The following is an 8,318-nucleotide window of genomic DNA, read 5'->3' as shown; positions in this document are numbered from 1 at the left end:
ATTTGTTAGTCCTGAATAGACTAGTGATACTTCTTCTTTTCACAATACTCTTATGCTGAAAGCTGCAAGTTCCACAGCTGGACCAGATCTGAATTCACTTAAAAGGGAACCTACAAGAATATTGAATAAGGGGGTGGTGGTGGTTTACCAAAGCAAATGGTGATGTGGCAAGTTCTGTGATTGAATTATGGTTCCAGTCTGCACAGATACAAAGCTCCAAGGCCAAAATTTTGCTAGAAGAAGTGAAGTCAATCACATTCTCTTCTCATGAATACTATTTACATTTTGTAAAAACAATTGAGAAGCAAAAACATCTGTGAACTGATCGGTGAACTGTCACCCGGTCATAACAACATTCACACAGTATTACATAATCTTGTATACACCTAAAATACATTGGGAATTTCCCTCAAGAAGCATTGATCAGTTTTTATCTTTCTGCCATTCAACAAGACCTGGACAGGGTGGAAAGGGAGAGAAAAAACCTTATGAGGTTCAACAAGGGCAAGTGCAGAGTCCTACATCTGGGGAAGAGTAACTGCATGTATCAGTACAGGTTAGGGTCTGACTTGCTGGAAAGAAGCACTGCAGAGAAAGGCCTGGGTGTCCCTGTAGGCAGCAGGGTGACCACAAACCAGCAATGTGGCCTTGTGGTCAAGAAGGCCAATGGTATCCTGGGATGCATTAAAAAGAATGTGGTCAGCAGGTTGAGTGAGGTGATCTCCCCTCTCTTCTCTACCTTGGTGAGGCCACATGTTAGACTCAATGACTTGCAGAGATTCTTTCCAACCACTGCAGTTCCCCCTTGAGAAAATGTCTTTCTCCAATTTTTCAGTTTAAAAGGAAATTACATCCTAATTCAAAAAGTCTTGTTTATTTTTCGGAAGAGACAGATCTCTTGGTAAATAATGACAGAACAGTCTGTCTGAGCTTTCATAATACCTTTACTGAAGAACTGATTAGAATTTCTCCAACACATACATATGAGAGTTTACCTGATAAGAAACATCTAGAATGACCACAAATCCATTTCCTATCTTCTGAAAGCAAAGTATTATTTACTAACCAGCTAACTGCAGGAGAAGACTCTTAACAGAATAGAAATTTATGTTCTTAACATGCTCCTTTTTGAAGAAAATGGTAGAAAAGAAAGAAGTGAGGAATAGAGGATACTTAAACCAACCTGGATCCACTAGAAAACTTCAAAGTAGGGACAGTTACAAAAGCTCAGCTATTCCATTGAGGGAGTAAGCACAAAAAGAAAGACTGAAGCCTTTAGCTAGCAGTTTGTCAGAAAACAGTCTTAAATATGCGCAAGGGTGGAAAGAGACTTCCTATTTCCTTAAATGCAAGCAGATTGAAACAGTTTCTTTTGATTTCTGTATCTATGATTTTCATAAGCAGTTACAAGAACGGTGTTCTCAGATTGGATATTATGAGTAAATGCTTGTGTTGCATTTAAGGAAATAATAAACAGCAACTATTTCTCATCCAAGAAAAAGACAAACACGTAAACTGAATGAGCAGCTTATATACATATATCCCCTAGATATCTGCAGCACTCCCATGGTGTTGGCAGAAATGGCAGAGAATTTATAGAGATGCATACCTCCTCAAGCAGAAAGCAGAGGTTACTAAGGCACACTACCCCAGGTATCACCAATAGCAGTAGAAGCTTGTGCTTAGGCAACTCAAGTACACCTTTCACCCCCCACACGAATATTAAACATTACCATCATAGCATCCCCCCCCCCTTTTTTTTTTCTTTCTTTCCTTTTAAATTGTCTTTATCTCAGGCCCACGAGATGCATGGAAATCGCATTTGGATTTTCCAGTCATGAGTAAAAACAGATTTTTAGAAACATTTTTGTGCTGTTGTTTTTGTTTTTAAACTAAATAAAAAAGAAATTAATTCACAATTGTCTCCATTTATTATTGATATTTAAGTTTTGAATTGAAATCTGCTTTTTCCCATTCTGGGCATGCAAAGTAGTATAACACTGTCTTGTCCATGCAATTTACTATGTAAAGAGTAAACGTTTTGCCTGGTAAACTGGCCACAACTCACTGTATTTTTTGCTATCCAACAATTTGTCTACAGTAACTTTGAGTTTCCCATTCCAAGTCCTTCATATGATATCTCCTTTTTCTCCCAAGTAGTAATAAGGGTCAGAAATACTACTTTCATTTTTCAGAATTTTAGTAATAGTATTTAGTATTTAGATTGTTCCCTAGGGAAGGGATGATTGAACAGGAAACAGCACAACACCTGTATTTTATAGCCTTTGTTCCTTGGTTACTTTTTTGATTAAGATAACTATATACATACTATAATATGGAAGGGGGGTGAAGGGGGAGGAGGGAATTATTTTTCCCCAACCATGTATTTTTGTAAATGCTGTAACATTTTTGCTCTTTCACGTTTTCCCTCCTGCCCTCAGACTCATTTTTGCTGACAACCCTGTGCTCTCAAAGCCATGTTCTAGGCTAATATTATAACAGGGAAGCTCTCTATAGGTGCCAGTTGCTTCTCTTTTCTTATCATCAATTTTTAGTTAGTTTTAGCATCATAATAGAGAAGAATTATTTTCCTGACTTGCCACCAACCACTTCTCACTTCTGACACTCTACCAAACTGATGGATGTTCTACATAAAGCAACACTTTCCTTCTTCCCTTTTGATTTAGTAGATTTTTTTTTATTTGAATGTTTGTTTCAGTCTACATATTGAAATAGGTTTTACTGGGCACCTTTACTTCTCAAACTTTCTGCATTCAGGTTTGTAAAGAAAGGCAGACTTTTCTTCTCCAAGATCAGACAGACAGCACATTCTTTGGCCAACAAATTCTTGTTTCTTAACAATACTGACATTTTGCTCTGCCAAGCATTTAAAACTGCATTCCTTTTAGAGACCTTCTCTTCGTTACAGTCTATATGTAACTGTGATACATATTTTCTCTGTATTTGGGAAAACCTAATAACAGATACAATTTACCACCAAAAATATTTGCAGTCATGACTTCATCATAGACTTTTTCCTACTTTTCCAGTACTTGTTTGATACTTTCTTTTTCTAGTAAGCAAAAATTCTAAGCCCTTGTCCTCCAGTAACTGTCTTTCATTTTCTGATACATTCAAAGATAACCTTTGGAGGCATGCCTTTTTCTGGGAAGCCAAGTTCTAACAGCAGAAAAAAATTTCAAAGGCTGTATGGAGAGCATCAACTACAATGGCAATAATATCACTGACCTTGCTAGAAGGAAGAAATTGGAACCTTCTAATGTGGTAAGAACATAACTGTATCATCATCTAAACTTCTGCTTCTCCTTCTAAGGAAAGTTTGTGAGTGTGTGTGACAGATGTTCTGAAATCATATAATATATAAAACAAAGTTTGTCACATGCCTAAAGATTTCATTATACATACTTTTATGATTTTTGTTTGTTTGTTTGTTTGTTTGTTTTTAATATCTGGGAACCTGTTTCTGCTGGGATTTAAGTTTCAGCTTTACAGAATTAGCCTTCAGCATCAGATGAATGCTTTTTAAAAGAAAACCAGTAGATCAGTATATACATTTTTGCTTTCATCTTATAGTAACCCAAAACTAGGATAGACAATATTTATTGTTAAATCAATTGCAGTGTGTCAAGGATCTAAATCCTGTTATCTTCCATCCCCACAGAGCAAGTTGCGTGGGTGTGCAAAATCATTAGAAAGGGATGGCTCAGAGCCATTTTATGGGAGCTCCGTAAAGCATCAAGATACTAAACTTTGAAACTGTTATTTAGCTTATTAACATTACAGGGATTATTAACATTACATTCTATTTTTTTTCTCTCCAAAGCATTCATAGTTGCTTTCATGTTTAAACTTGTGTCTTTCTGTAAGGGTTGATCAGGAAATCACTTTAATTTCTGTATTTTTAAGAATCTAGGCGTTCCTAAAATAGTTGGTGGATTACATGAGCAATGTGGGTAGGAAATAAATGTATTATTACCCTGAATTTGAGATAGATCTGTTCAAGGCTTTCTTCTGTACAGTACTGCAGCCTTCACAAAGCCCTGCTCACAGTAGGTATAGTTTGATTACTGCTTTTTTTCTTTATGTATTTTGCATAGTACATAACAGTAATGAAGAATAAGATAGAAGATAAACATGTACAGTAGAAATAAAGTGCAGTGATTCTTCTTGGACAGATGTGCAACTTCTGAGATGTCTGTAGGACAAATTCCAGCTTTTGAAAAGCATAGCACAGCTAACAGTTCTGTAGAGTGTCTATAAACTCCTCTTTCTGGTTTATTTGGATGTGAATTTTCTGTTTGCTTGTTTTGTTTGTTAGTTGATTACATTCTGTTGCCTGTGACATTAAAGCAAAATCTACATATGTAGATTTGGTAGTGTTAGAGGTTTACCACTAAACTGTGGCATGCTAGTTTAATCTGATGATTCACTTCTGAGAATATAAAAACAGAAGTGAACTTTGCTTTCAGATGAATTATTTAAATTTCTTCCGCTCTTCAAAAACAGAATCAGTTTCACTTATGAAATCAACATGGATGTTTATGTTTCTTACAAAAAAACTTTTATTCTTCTAGTTTTGAACCTGATTTAGCATGAAAAATACTAAGCTGAAACTACTATTCTTGTTAACCACGTTTATGTTAATGGCACTTAAGCAATCCAACCAGGATCAAAGCTCCATTGTAGGAACTGTGCAGATGCATAGCAGTAGACATATCCTGCCCCAAAGAAAAAGCAAAAATAAGTAACGTAATGAAATGGAACACAAAGTAATTGGTAAAGTTATAAGAAGCATCATAGGGGGAAAAAAAAAAATAGATGGACAAAGAATAAAAAAGAGGTTTGAGACAAAAATAAAAATGTTCTTACTGTCAGATTTCAGAAGTTGTACAAGGAAAAGGAGTAAAAAATTAAATTTATACAACGAGGATGTCCAGAAAATCTAAGAAGTTAATCTTGATTTTACATTGAACAAAAATAGAATGAATAAAAATCCTTAGGTCTCACAAATACGTATGTTATGATCATAAATGCACCATTAAGAGTCTTTCAACATCTTCTTCAGCAATTTATTCATTTTATCTTTAGAGGGTAACAATGTGGAGCAAAAAAGTTTTGCAGTCCTCTGTGATAGAACAAGTGGCAGCAAACCTTTGAGGAGAAAGAGTAAGATGGATGGCCTTAAACAGTTTTTGCTTTTATTAATGGAGCCTGATTTGTTTTCACAGAAATGAGGCAAATAATAAACATACACAAAAAGGAGAGTAGGAGATAGAAGGACAACAAGAAAAAAAAAATGGAGTGTCAAATTTTCTCCCAAATGGACTTGCAAGAGTTGACAGTGACTTACTAGAGCATTAATTTCTTCTTTACAGCTTTATTCAGGTCTAAGGCAGAAAAAAAGAACATGCACACGAGTCTTCCAATCCATATTTTCTATGTTATTTAAAGTAATAAGGTTATGTATGGTATTTTATGTTGGTTTCATTTACATGTACAGGTACTAAAATCTAACAAGTTTCTCAAAACCTGTAACAGAAAAATGCTGAGAAGAATCAAATTTATTGCTCTCTCTCTTCACATACATTGGGCTTATGATCCTCCCACTTCAGTGGCTGCTCTTCCATGTATTACTGAGTGCAATCATGTACAAATATAAGATAAACATTTTCTTTAAAGTATTTATAGTATGTTGCGCTCAAATAAATATTTGAGAAAAATAAAGAAATAACCTGACAGCTATTAATCAGAGTTTTATTGCCTTTAATATATGATCCATCCTGATATAGCAATTATTGTTGTTTTAGTAAATGCATTACCTCACTTTTACAGGTTTATTTTCAGCCAGTATCTCAATTAAATGGGAAAAGTTTTAAGACCTGGCAGTATTACGACAAAGGATAACATCTCAAAGCAAAATTGATTTATAAAATGTAAATTTGAAGGTAATTTGCAAGATAAGTATCATAATGCAAAGTTCTAACTGCCCAAATAAAGATATTTTCACAATTTCCCTTCCAATGTGTTACAAGTAATTCTTCTATATGAGCAATAATTTCTGTATAAATGCAAATATTTCAGTATAAATACATGCTACATGTTTTATTTGCATGTCTCACTGCCCACAGAGCTATTCAGTAAATTATTCTGAATCTATACAAAAGAATCTCTTACTCTTTGAAAAACAGGGATTCTTTTACAGAAACAAGCTGCAGGTTAGTTCTAACTTTTAGCTAGATCTAGTGACCAATCTGTATCCAATGGGCTTTTTTTAAAAGAGGGATTCTCTTGTGAAGTACAGTGATAGTGGGAACTGATAATTCAGTTCAGATTAATCTAAATGGTTCAGCAGGGAAAATACAGTTTTGGATAGCAGAGAAATTGGAATTATGTGTTACTTCCTCAAGAAAACTTTTCTGCGGTTAGAGTGTTCATGGTAAATGAGCTCACTTATTTTTTAAAAAAATAATAATAATAAAAATTGAATGTATTTGGCACCAGTAGCCTAAGGAAGTGCTTTACATGCAAGTATCTTATGCATCAGTATGCGTTGAGAGTGTCAATTGGATGTGAAAGACTTCTTCTTATTTATAAATTGTTAGTACCTCTTATTAACAATGATTTAAGAAAAACATATAAATGTTTAACAAAGTGCTTTCTGAGTGCTACTTAAATGATATCTGTGGCTGGTGTCTGTAACTGAACCACAAGGTGCCAGCTATTACAAAATGCTGTTGACCTCCGTATCTATGCAGGGCTTCCCCAACACAGAAACAGAATAAATTTTCTTACTCATAAGGTGAATTTTATACTGAGAATGTTAAAAAAGGATTACAAATGGTATTTCAGTTGATCTCTAGGATTTTGTTGTTGTTGTTTGTTTGTTTGTTTGTTTTTTCTGTATGTTAAATCTAGGATTGAATAAAAAAATGTGTGACACATCTGGAAATGCTCAGATTAACAGTATCCAAATAAATGTGTTAGCTATTTGGACTTACTGCTTAGTAAGTTGAAAAAAAAAAAAAATTCTCTGGGCTACTTTTAGTCTGAAAAAAAAAAAATAAATTCAAGGAGATTGTCAGACCAGCTAAAGGAAGGTCGTTTGGTTTTACTGAAAAAGTGGTGTAATTTCTCTAACTCATATTATAGATTAAATGCTCCAGTTGAAAACAAGTACTTCTAAAAAGATTTATTTAGGACATCCTCAAACAGATCTTACAAACTTATTGTCTGGCTTCAAAATGCTTTAACTTCCCTCAAGGTGAATTTTCAGGTGCATTTATGCAACATGAAGTAAAAAAAAAAAAAAAAAAAAAAAAAAGTTACAAGACGTCAGTAAGTTGGAGTTTAAAATATTTACGTGCTGACCATGATATCTGACTATGTGACTCCTACTCAAATTCTAAACAGTATTCAGATGAATGTTATATCTAAACATCTAAGTACCTCTGAGACAATGTTGTTCAGTCCTTAATAATTTTTAATGTGGAAATATAAAGCAACAGAACTGCTGCCCTGATCATCACTATCATTTCTGTACTGTATCAGATAAAATCTTACCTTCCGAAACTAAATTGAAATTACCACAGAATATTGGTTTGCCATAGTACATCAGAAAACCCAATCATAAAACACAGTCCACTTTGCCACATAGTAGAGCTGTTCTTCAATAGAAGAAGTTTTTGTATTCTATGCATTGATTAATTAAAAAGTCAGTTCTGGAGAGAGATTGCCTTAGATAAATGCATTATGTTATAAAGTAATAAAGTAAGAGCTACACAATGATTATTATTTCAAAGAAAAAAAATAGTGTCTATAATATGGCTTGGTGTTGTCCTCTCTCATGAGAAAAGACATTAGAACCAGAGTGAATATTTCATGTCTATAGTTCTGGTCTTATTACAAATATATTTTAAAGCTTATAAATTCAGGATAATTTACTAGACTTTTGTCAGTTTTCCTAGGAATGAAATTTTACAGAGTGCAAACTCTGAATTCTTTTACAAAGGAAATGACTGAATTATCACAATTATTAGATTTTGTTCATGGTCAGCTACTCCAAATCATTCAGCTTCATGAATTACTGCATTTGCTTTTTTAATATTATCCAGCAGAAAACATAACAGAGAAGATAGTTGCTCACAAGTTACGATATGTCTTTCTTTTACAACCTCACACATTGTATATGTACATAGACTTGTTTATTTAAAGATATTTTGGAAACTTGACTTCATTTTCATGAAAAAATGAGCTATTACCCTCTTACAGGTGTCTTTGCTGACTATGAATAGGTTCAA

At 33.9% G+C, this 8,318-nt stretch overlaps 1 long non-coding RNA gene across 1 annotated transcript in view; it reads left to right on the top strand.

The window, feature by feature from the left end:
• The window catches only part of LOC149916338 (uncharacterized), a 152,127-nt gene that overhangs the window by 44,311 nt on the left and 99,498 nt on the right, over nt 1-8,318 (top strand). Inside the window, exons 2-3 of the long non-coding RNA XR_016469972.1 lie at nt 3,141-3,285; nt 3,928-4,070. This is a non-coding gene — a long non-coding RNA (uncharacterized LOC149916338). The remainder of the gene's footprint in view (nt 1-3,140; nt 3,286-3,927; nt 4,071-8,318) is intronic.

Source organism: Phasianus colchicus, chromosome 11 (genome assembly GCF_987193195.1).
Source record: "Phasianus colchicus chromosome 11, bPhaCol1.hap1.1, whole genome shotgun sequence".
Lineage (NCBI taxonomy): Eukaryota > Metazoa > Chordata > Aves > Galliformes > Phasianidae > Phasianus > Phasianus colchicus.
The sequence above is the reverse complement of the archived record's forward strand: the minus strand, read 5'-3'. Positions and strand labels throughout refer to the sequence as shown.